This window comes from Camelus ferus, chromosome 5 (assembly GCF_009834535.1).
Source record: "Camelus ferus isolate YT-003-E chromosome 5, BCGSAC_Cfer_1.0, whole genome shotgun sequence".
Taxonomy (NCBI): Eukaryota; Metazoa; Chordata; class Mammalia; order Artiodactyla; family Camelidae; genus Camelus; species Camelus ferus.
Window position 1 is genome coordinate 35,425,036 of NC_045700.1, and position 10,430 is coordinate 35,435,465.

The following is a 10,430-nucleotide window of genomic DNA, read 5'->3' on the forward strand; positions in this document are numbered from 1 at the left end:
AATAACTGGAAAGATGGTATTAAATTCTTTCTAATTAGTTGAGTTAATTAAATCAGACACTTCACTCACCAGAATGACTGCCTTACCCATTTTCTCTGCTTGACTGGCAAATTTGTCTAAAAGGACTAAGCTGTGCTGTGCTTAATAATCACAGAGTAAATAGAAAAAATATTCCCTCTGCAAAAAACGTAAAGCTTCAAATAGCAAGTGTTAATGAGGATGTGGAGAAGTTGGAACGCTTGTGCATTGCTGGTTCGAATATAAAATGGTTCAGCTGTCGGGGAACACAGTTTGGCGGTTCCTCAAGAAGTTAGACATAGAATTACCATATGACCCAGTAAATCCACTCTGAGATCTATAACCAAAAGAACTGGAAATCACTACTCAAACAGATCCTTGTGTGTGCACGTTCGTAGCAGCGGTATCCACATAGCGGCAGTATCCACAATCGTGCAAACAGCCCAGGTGTCCCTCGACAGATGAAAAGATGAACAAATTCCAGTACATCCATATGGTGAAATATTATTTAGCCACAAAAAGGACTGAAGTGCTGATACACACAACAACCTAGGTGGGCCTGGAAAACATTATGCTAAGTGAAGGAAGCCAGACACAAAAGGTCACATACTGTGTGATTCCATTCACAGGAAATATCCAGGATGTGCAAATGCCATAGAGACTGAATGCAGACTGGAGGTTGCCAGGGGCTGGGAGAGTGCTGAATGAGAGTGTTAATGAGTAGAAGTTTTATTTTGGAATGCCGGCAATGTTTTGGAACTAGATAGGGATGGTGGTTGCATGACATTGTAAATGTACTCGATGCCGTGAAATTGTTCACTCTGTAATGATTTGTTTTGTGTGATATGAACTTCACCTTAATCATTTGTTTTTAAAGTAAATCTTGAGCCAAGAAGTGACTGGGCACAGGAGGACAGCCGGATCTTGACAGACGGCTGGGAGGAGGGCATCTGAGTCAGAGCCTCATGTGTAAGAGATAAGCAGGACAGAACAGAGGACACGCACAGTGTGTCTGGGCAGCTGACACGGTCCCCTGTGCTGGGTGGGGGCCCACGGGGGAGGTAGGCTTGGAGAGGGATCTTCCCAGGAGTAGAGAATTAGACGGCAAATAGTTCACAGACATATTTTCATTCAGTTTCTGTCCTGTCACAGGCCTTTCCCAATGCTTAGACAAAAGACTGAGGGAGGGTTGGAGATGGCCCAACTCGGGGAGAGGGGAAGGGGGCACCCCAGCACTACGCAGAGCAGACCAGGCCTCACCTGAGGCCCAGACAAGATTCTTCTCAGAAACTACCCACTCTAGGTCTGTCTCAAGCCACCGCTGGAACACGTGAGTGATTGACGCCCCAGACTCGGAAACCACAGGGCAGGGCTGCAGCCATCTTTGCTGGGGAACCTTCTCGGACCTTTAAGTCACAATCCAAAGCAGAGGTCCTTAACCTTTACTGTGCCTCTTCATTAACAGAAATTGTGCAATAACCTAATCCAGTGACGGTCCTAATACTTATGCTGTAGCGATAAGGATAAATGACATTCTGAGCTATCCACAATGTCTATAACGTGATACAAAAACGTCCATGATTTCTCCTGCTGCAAAGTCACAGGAGTTGCAAACATTGTGGTGGTTTTTGCCTCTATTCATGGCTAGAGGAAAGGCTGAATTTCATTAGAGGCTAACAAAAATGAAGATGCATTTCTCGGACCCCAGCTTAAAAACACCTGTGTTACAACCTGGAAGGGAGGTTATGGGGCAGCAGCTCCTCCCTCACACTATCACTGGTGTGTAAGAAAAAGAACTGAAGTATTGTGCATGGCTGGCTTGGCCTGGGCCTGTTCCCGTCCAGGCTGGACAGCAGGCAAGGGAGAGGTGATGAGTTGAAGGAGGGAGGGCACTGGAGAGGGGGAGATTTCAAAGGGCATGGTCAGCGGGAGGGACACATCTAGGTACTTGGGCTTCCTGCCTGCTTGGGTGGCTGGGAGTGTAGTGGTGTCTGCATTTTTCTCTCTGTAGAACTGGTCAAGCAAGTTCTGCTCAGGGAGGTTTGTGTACCACCAACTGAGCAGGGTTTAGTAATGATATCTCTGCTCAAGCAACTTGTATGTTTGTGTGTGTGTGTGTGTGTGTGTGTGTGTGTGTGTGTGTGTGGTTAGGGGTAGAACATGTATAGAAAAAACTCCCCAGAAATTGCTCTTATCAGACAAAGGATGGAAGAGGGAGAAACCCAGCTCAGTGCAGTGTGCCTCTCATTCTATCACAACAACCAAAATGCAAGCCTGCCCCCTGTTTTAAAGACCCTCCTTCCCTTGTAGGGACCTCATGGGCACTTGGAAGGAATGGCTATTAAATGCGTGACTTACTCTCTGTCCTGGTTCCTGTCCCCCCATCCCTGCAGCTGCATCCTCAGTGCAGCCCCAGGCTACCCCCACCCTCTTCTCCCCTCCCATCTGTCTGTACTCTCTGCCTAAATGTCATCACTCTTCAATTTGGCCTCCAAGTAGAGGAGGGGTCTTTGGATCCAGAGGATCTTGAGAGAACCAACCACAGCGTCTGGTCCTTCCAGATGCTCGGAGTGCAGCTTCTCCAATCCGTGGGTTCTTGCTGCCGTGCAGTTCTAGGCCCTTCTCTGACCAACTGTAGCACTGCTGGCCAGGCAGGTGGTGCTGATGCTGCAGGACCCAGACTCAGCTCTATGTTTTGTTATGGACTGAGTCATACCCCCCACACACATCAAATTCATATATTAAAGCCCTAATCCCCAATGTAACTATATTTGGAGATAGAGCCTTTAAGGAGGTAATTAAGGTTAAATAAGGTCATGAGGGCGGCCCTCTAATCCAACAGCACTGGTGTCCTTATAAAAAGAGGAAGAGACAGGAGAGGTCTCACTCTGTCTGCTCATGCACAGAGGAAAGGCCATGTGAGGACACAGCAAGAAGGAGCCATCTGCAAGCCGGGAAGAGAGTCTTCTCCAGAAGCCAGACTTGATCTTGGACTTCCAGTCTCCAGAACTGTGAGAAAACTAATTTCTGTAGTTTAAGTCACCCAATCTGCGGTTTTTATGGCAGCCCGAGGAGACTAGTATAATCTTGTAAGACATGAAGAATCCCACATCCCACCCCAGACTGGCTGAATGAGAACCTGCATTTAACAGGTTCATTCATGAGCAAATTGCAGTTTGAGAAGCATTGGCTTAAAACTGTATGCTGCTTTTGATACAAAAAAATTGTAGCACTCATGAACCTCAGGTATACTGAGAGCTAACAAACAAATTAGTTGAAATGGCTTTTTATGCCAAAAACATGCAACTGGAGTGGACATCTGATGATTTTATCTGCCCAGCGCTCCTTTTCCTGCTTGAGAACTAGCACCTCCCCTGTGGTTCCCACAGTGCTGGTCATTCATGGAGCTCCATCAGCTGCCTGTCCACAGGGGTGGACACAGGGCCCAGGGCTGGCCAGTCCTGGTACCTCGTCTGTCTGTCCACTATGACTGGTCGACTCATATGCATATGACCAAACAGGTCCAAGCAGCCTCCCTTGAGATCTGATATGTGGATGCCGAGATTAGAGAAGGTCTCTTTCCTTTGGATCATAAGCTGTAAGGAAATAGGCTTAGAGCCTCCTTGTATCAGCAGGGAAAAAATGAGGCCAACCTGCAAAGAAAATGGGAGATGAGATGGTGAGAGACCCCTGACAGCATTGTTTGGGCACCCCACCCCACCCCAACCAGCTGTACCATTGGAGTTACCAATTCTATAAGCCAACTTGTGCTTGAACTTGGTAGAGATGGGTTTCTGCACCCAATACATTTAGGTATATTAGCATAGTTCCCCTCACAAACCCTGTTTGCCATAAGGCAATATTGAGTCCAGAGTCCAATCTAGTGTCTACATATTTCATGTGCACCAGGCATCAAGTGGAGAGCCAGGGATACCAAGGTGAAGAAGGCACAGCCTCTGCCTTCAAGTTGCTGACAGTCTGGAATCCAGACTGATGGAGATTCAAAGATGGGAGGAAATCATGCACTAAAAGTGCTAGGTTCTGTCATGGAGCTCTGAGAAAAACTGCAGGTGAATGCAGAAGACAGAGGGAGAAACTGTGCAAGAGACCCAAGAACAGAGGAAGGCTTGACAAAGGAGTTAACATTTGAGCAGAACCTCAAAAAGTGAGGATGTCCCAAGCGTTTGAAATGGAGAATGAGAAATGAGCATGTGTAAAAACAAGGATCTGTGAAACACCTGTGGGTCCCCTGGTTGAGGGGATGGTGAGAGGTGAGACCGTAGAGATGGGTTCAAGGACGTTGTGAAAAGACCTTGTGCAGCCATAGAATCGGATCTCATCTCGAGGCAACACAGAGCCAGTGTGGATCGTTGAGCAGAGAAGAGCTATGAGCAGATTTGTGATTTAGAAACATCCCTCTGTAGGTTAAATAGGATCATTAAACCATGAACCCCTGGATGGCAGAAACGGCTCTGGTACATGGTAGCAGTTAATATTTATTGAAACAGAGACAATGACAGACTCAGTGGAGGCAGAAGCAGTGGGACTAGGGAAAAAGGGAGCAATTTTGAAAGACATTTTTGAGCTAGAATCAACAGGACTTATCAAACAATTAGGAAAAACGGAAGGAATTAAGAATGATTAAAGTGGTTTCTCCCTTGGCTGACCAGACCGGTGGGAATTAAGAACTAGATAGAGGTTTTCAGGTAAAAATATTGGCCTTGCTTTGAACATATTAGATGGGGGCCTGGGAATGCAGAGTGAATTTTCTAGAAGGAAGTTGGCTTAACAGACCAGGAGCTCAAGAAAGAGGACAGGGCAAAAGATGAGAGGGCCTGGAAGTTATCATCACGAGAGTGCATCAAGAGAGGTGCTAGTCGAGGGAATTAGCCTCTGAAATGCCAGAAGTTGTTCAAATTGTGATTCTCCAAAGGAATGTGTCATACTCATGAACAACAAAGCTCCCCTAGGCCCCACACCCCCATAAAACTGAAGACTCCAGAAATCTGACTCCCTCAGCATGTCTGGGCCACAAACCAACCAACCGTAAGCTTCTGGAGATTCTGGCGGCAGCCGATGTTGGACCACGCATGAGAAACAGCACCAGAATCCGCGGAACCAGACAATGTTTGAAGTCCTCCTGCCAATCCTTGGATGACCACGGAGTCCAGACGCCTTTGCATCTTCCCATTTTCCTGCCAAACTGGCCACACACTCTCCCTCTTCCTGGAGCCCCTGCCTGCACCTCCACGGGCGCTTGACCGGATGCCCGGTCCTTGTGGTGGACACACACCTGAGCGCAGGGGGCAGACACGGTGGGAACCAACAGCCCAGGGCTGGTTGTACCAGGGATTCTCAGCCAAGCCCTCTGGTTCAGCTGAGCTTCAGAACCAGGTTGGAATATGAACCTATCTGAAAGATTACTTTTCTTATTGTTGTATCTTTTCCTTTAAAAAAAAATGAATTGACATGGAAGGATATCTCTGCTATAAAGTAGGTTGTATCACTGTACTATAGTATGACCGAAGTTTGTGTGTGTGTGTGTGTGTGTGTGTGTGTGCTGTCTGTCTAGAATACGTCTGAGAGGATGTACAGCCAACCCTGGAAGCTAGGATGAGGAAGGGGTAATTCAGAGCTCTGCCTTTTTAGCCTCCATATAGTTTGCTGTTTTCAAAAAAATTAATTTTCAAGTAAAACTTTTTTCGAGAAGCATTGAACATTTAAATCAATTCTAGAAGAGGGGGAGGGTATAGCTCAGTGGTAGGGTCTGTGCCTAGCATGCAGGACGTCTTGGGTTCAATCCCCAGTATCTCCATCAAAAATAAATAAATGAATGAACCTAATTACCCCTCCCCACAAAAAAAAAATCAATTCTAGAAGGACAGCCCAATGTTTAATAGATTTCCAAGGCGTGTGTGTGAGCATGCATCACTGAATATCATGGTTTCATGTAGATGGTCTTAACCAAGTCAGGACAGGTTTCTGATGACTGGCTGAACGAGAAGGCAGCTTCCTGTTCCTAAAATCCCTGCCTGCCAGTCTCCCTTCATCTCTCCCAGGTCAGGTAAGAACTTGTCTAGGGAGCATGTGTAGGAGAAGGGAGTTACCACAGTGGTAAACATGGGGGTCACTGGCTGCACGGACACTTGTGAAACAAGACCAGGCACTGGATTACTTACAGCTGGTTCATGGGGAATTTGACACTCTCTGCCCAGACTAACCCAAGTTTATCATCCCCAACCTAAGCTAACATGAAGTTCATAACCAGGTCAGTGATCAAGTCTAAAGCTGGCTTGTCCCTGACTTGAAGGCAGGTGGGTGCATGTTCTGGGCTGACTCCTTTCCCTTGGCAAGAGCTGGATTCCTGACTAGTTGAGGTACCCTTCCTGCCAGCCTGGGGAAAGGCTCCTGGGAGCATAAATCCTGAGAGCCTCCTTAGAAAAGTCAGAAGAAACCAGGAAGAATCAGGAATAACTAGCTCAGGAAATACTTCATAAAGGCAGAGATTTTTTTTTTTTTTAATTCTCATTTGGGGAATTAAGAAATTAAGAAAAATTAAACATAAAAATCATAAAAACATAAAAATCCATTGTTTTAATGGAAAACAATGAACAGGCATTCTTTGGAGATACTGCGGGTTTGGTTCCAGACCACAGCAATAAAGCGAGTCACATGAGTTTTTTGGTTTCTCAGTACATGTAAAGTTAACTTCTGCTACTCTGTAGTCTATTAAGTGTGCAATAAGGTTATGTCAGAAAACAATGTACATACCTTAATTTAAATGTACAGAACAAAAAAGTTACAATAGTAATATCAAAGATCACAGATCACAGATCACCATGACAAATATAATAATATTGAAAAGTTTGAAATATTGCAAGAATTACCAAAATGTGACACAGAGACAGGAAGTGAGCAATTGTTGGGAAAATGGCGCCTATAGACTTGCTCGGTGCAGGGTTGCCACAAACCTGCCATTTGTGAAAAAGTGCAGTATCTGTGAAGTACAGTAAACCGAGGTATGCCTGTCCTCTCTATTAATTTTGGATGCTCTTTAAATATTAGGAAATTGAAAATGTCAACATCAGTGATAGGCAGCCCAAACAGGAAAGGTAATTCCTTTACATCCTGCGACAACAGCTCTGCTGCAAGAACCCCACCTGCCCAAGGCGGTGGGGCGGGGGGGACTGTTAGGAAGGGAGCCTGAGAGGCTTCCTCTTTGCCCCCTCGCCTCATCATCACCTCCACCCATCAAAGGGCTGGCCCGACTGCTCCCACCACTGCAACCTACAGTGTCCTCATTCTCCACTCTCTCTCTCTTTTTTAAACTGTTCTATCTTTGTGTACATATTTGCTTAAAACCAGCAAATTCCTATGCCAGGTTCAGGTAACAGAAGGGCTTTATGAGTAGTTTATATTGCCTGGACCCAAGGTCTGCTGCAAACACAGTCTGGAGTGAAGTGAAAATAACACCCTTCTAAAGAGAGCTTAGAGATTCTCATCCAGTAGGAATTCCACTCCTTTCTCTGGGAACAGGACTGAGTTATATCTGGCCACAAAGCCACCATTCAGAGGTATAACCAAGAAAGGAGAGAGCAGACCACCAAGAAACAAGATCAACTGTGCTGCAGTGCAGTGACCACAATTCAAATCACCTGCACCCAAAGGTAAAATTACAGAAAATCTTTGTAGGATACATGCACCATCAAAAATGAGATCACTGCCGTGGGTAACCTGGCAGCTGTTCTAACCCATGCCACATTTAAAAGACTGTTATGAGGATGTGGAGATAATGGAAACCATGTGCATTGTTGGAATAGAAAATGGTGCACCCACTGTGAAAAACGGTAGGTGATTCCTCAAAAAATTAAACATACAATTACCATATGGTCCAGTAATTCCACTTCTGAATTTATACCCAGAAGAAGTGAAAGTGGAAATCCAGCAGATATTTGTATACCCATGTTTGTGGCAGCATTAGTCAGAATAACCAAAACGCAGGAACAATCCAAGTTGTTGATTGGATAAACAAAGTGTGTTACGTGCACACGATGGGATGTTAATCAGCTGAAGAAGAAAGGAAATTCTGACACATACTACAACATGAATGAGCCTTGAGGACATTACGCTAAGTGAAACAAACCAGTCACAAAAAGATAAATATTGCATGATTCCATTAATATGAGATAGCTAAAGTAGTCAAGTTCATACTGGCAGAAGTTGAGGGTGTGGTGGCCAGGGCCTGGGGCAAGGAGGGAGTGGGGAGTTTGTGTTTAATGGATATCAGGTTTTAGTCTGAGAAGATGAACAAGTTCTGGAGATGGATGGTGATGACAGTTGCACTACAATACGGGTGTACTTAATGCAAATGGACTATATACTTGAAGATGGCTAAAATGATAAATTTTAAATTGTCAATAATTATAATAAAATAATAATAGTTTTTTACAGTAATTTTTAAGACTGTTCTTAGGCCACAAAGAGCAGCATTAAGTTCAAGGCACACTGATCCATGTTCAAGTACATCCGTTTCTACTTCCAGAACTTGGCTAATTTTTCTGGCTATGACATCAGTTGTTAAGTTTCCCTGATGGTATCACCTGGTTCATGATTTTCCATCTTGAGCCTTACGCTCCTTGTCTCGTGGCAGCTGGCACCTCCCCTGGTCTCCCTGAACCACAGCCAGTACCCACGGCAGCCTCTGCTTGGCTGGCTCCGGCCGGGCCATCTTTGACTGACCTCGTCCCTCCTCATTTTAACCTCACAGGCCCATCCTGACTTCTTGTTTTAACAACACTCACTATTACCGTCATGTAAAACTCCTCAAGCATGCTAACGTGCTCTGTACAGAGCAAGTAGAAGGCCTGTTTCCCTGTCCTGGCAGATAGTGTTCCAAGGGTGACGGTGAGCTTCAGAGGGCAGAATTTACTGCTCATGTTTTGTTTTTAAGAGTTCTTAGTGGAAGGAGTCTAGCCCAAATGGACTTAGAAATAGAACCTAGAGATGGTAATTTCTCATCTTTTTGTTTCATCTCTCGCCTCTTCACTCTGTTTTCTCCCTCCCTGTGCAAAACAAGACAAGCAAACAAAACACGACTTACCTTAGGTAGAGTATGTGTTTTCACTCTGTTCTCTAAAATACTGAAGTCTTTGGAATTTCAGCTTCTTCCCCAAGCAGACTTATCAGAAAGTTCTTTTCAAATAAGTACTTACTGTAACTATATTTTGGTAAAGAAAAGTTAAAATGAAAAATTTTCATATAGTTACAAATATGCATATATGCACCTCATTTGTATAGTGTTTTGGAGTTGGCCATGTACTTTTATGAGCATAATCTGATTTGATCTTGCCAAGAACCGTAGGAGGCAGGCAGGATCATCAAGCCTCCAAGTTATAAATGCAGAAACTGAGGCCCAGAGAGATTGAGTGTGGCCCAGAGTTAGAGGTGACCAATCAAGAAAACCGAGATCCACTCCAAGTCTGCTCCTTGTTCTCCTGCTCTCTGTGGTCCAAGCAATTAGCCGAACACCATCAGTGGCCACCATTTTAGCTTTCAATTGTGTGTGGCATCTGGAGCTGACCCTAGAGTACCAAAACTGCGTCCCGGCCCTCAATAGATAGTTCAGTGAGAAAGGCAGAATTTAGTACGAAGTGGCACGTGCCAGTCACCAGTTATACCCTACAGGCAGCAGATACAGCAGGCAAAGTGTCCTATGCTTTGTACCATGTGAGCAGGCAGGACCTACACAGTATAGGACTGACAACCTGGCAGGACCTGTGAAAGGAGCTGGAGAAATCCAAGACCCTCTAGAAAAGGATTAGCTCCTATGAATGGTCTGAACCATTAGACACTGACTGAGCTGGTCTCAGCCAATTGTTTTGTTTGGCATGACTAGACTTGGGACTTTCCCACCCTTTTCTATGATAGACTCCAACAGTGACTCACCTCCTTTTCCAAATCTTGCCACCATCTCAGGTGTGCTGACAAACCTGGGCTAGAGCCTCAGATGTCCTTGCTCTCAATTCTGCCCTCCATACACCTGTCCATAGTTCCTCCTCTTCCTCTGGAATTACTGCTCAGTCTTTCCTGGAATATTGGTGTCCCACCTGTCCCTGTAATTTAAGAGAGAGAAAAATCTTTGGACAAATTCTAGCCAAAGACTATTTCAGCCAACAAGCATCTATTTAGCAAGACATTTAGCAAAATAGATGCAAAGCATTTATGACCTTGAGTTTGAGCAATCAGTAACCATTAATCACATTAATAATTAACCAAACAGGCATTTACATCTGTGATTTACCCTCCTGTGTGGGTGGAGTAGGTGGCCAGTGGAAATTGCCAAAGGCTTGCCCAAATTATCTTTCTGTCAGATCACCTAACTTGGAACTTGCAGGGAATTCTAGAAGCCTGAC

General features: G+C 45.0%; 1 long non-coding RNA gene across 1 annotated transcript; it reads right to left on the reverse strand.

Annotated features, from left to right (window-relative positions):
- Positions 1-520: 520 nt before the first annotated feature.
- On the reverse strand, positions 521-10,179 carry LOC116663638. The gene is made up of 3 exons (XR_004319881.1): positions 9,964-10,179; positions 9,119-9,235; positions 521-3,671 (listed from the first exon to the last, which is right to left on the reverse strand). It is a non-coding gene; the product is annotated as an uncharacterized LOC116663638 (long non-coding RNA).
- Between the last annotated feature and the right edge of the window lie 251 nt (positions 10,180-10,430).